Raw genomic sequence first — 331 nt, forward strand, 5'->3', positions numbered from 1 at the left:
AAGCACACACACAAACAGAGTAGTGTTGATGACGCTTCGGTTGATAGCAAAAAGACGGGAGCGCTTCATTCCTATATCGTATGCCCTTTCTGAATTATCACATGCACACACTCTTCTTGGCAAACGCATACAGCTTCTCTCTCTCTCTCTCTCTCTCTCTCTCACACACACACACACACACACACACACACACACACAGACACGCACACACACACACACCTCAAACATCAGCACCCACATGTACACTCATTTTTAAAGTTCTCCCTCAGAAATGACGACTCCCCGTCTCGGAAGTACGATGAGACAATTTGAGGTCGTAAAGTGGGACAAA

This window comes from Notothenia coriiceps, unplaced genomic scaffold (assembly GCF_000735185.1).
Source record: "Notothenia coriiceps isolate Sejong01 unplaced genomic scaffold, NC01 NC01_scaffold00003339, whole genome shotgun sequence".
NCBI classification, from domain to species: domain Eukaryota; kingdom Metazoa; phylum Chordata; class Actinopteri; order Perciformes; family Nototheniidae; genus Notothenia; species Notothenia coriiceps.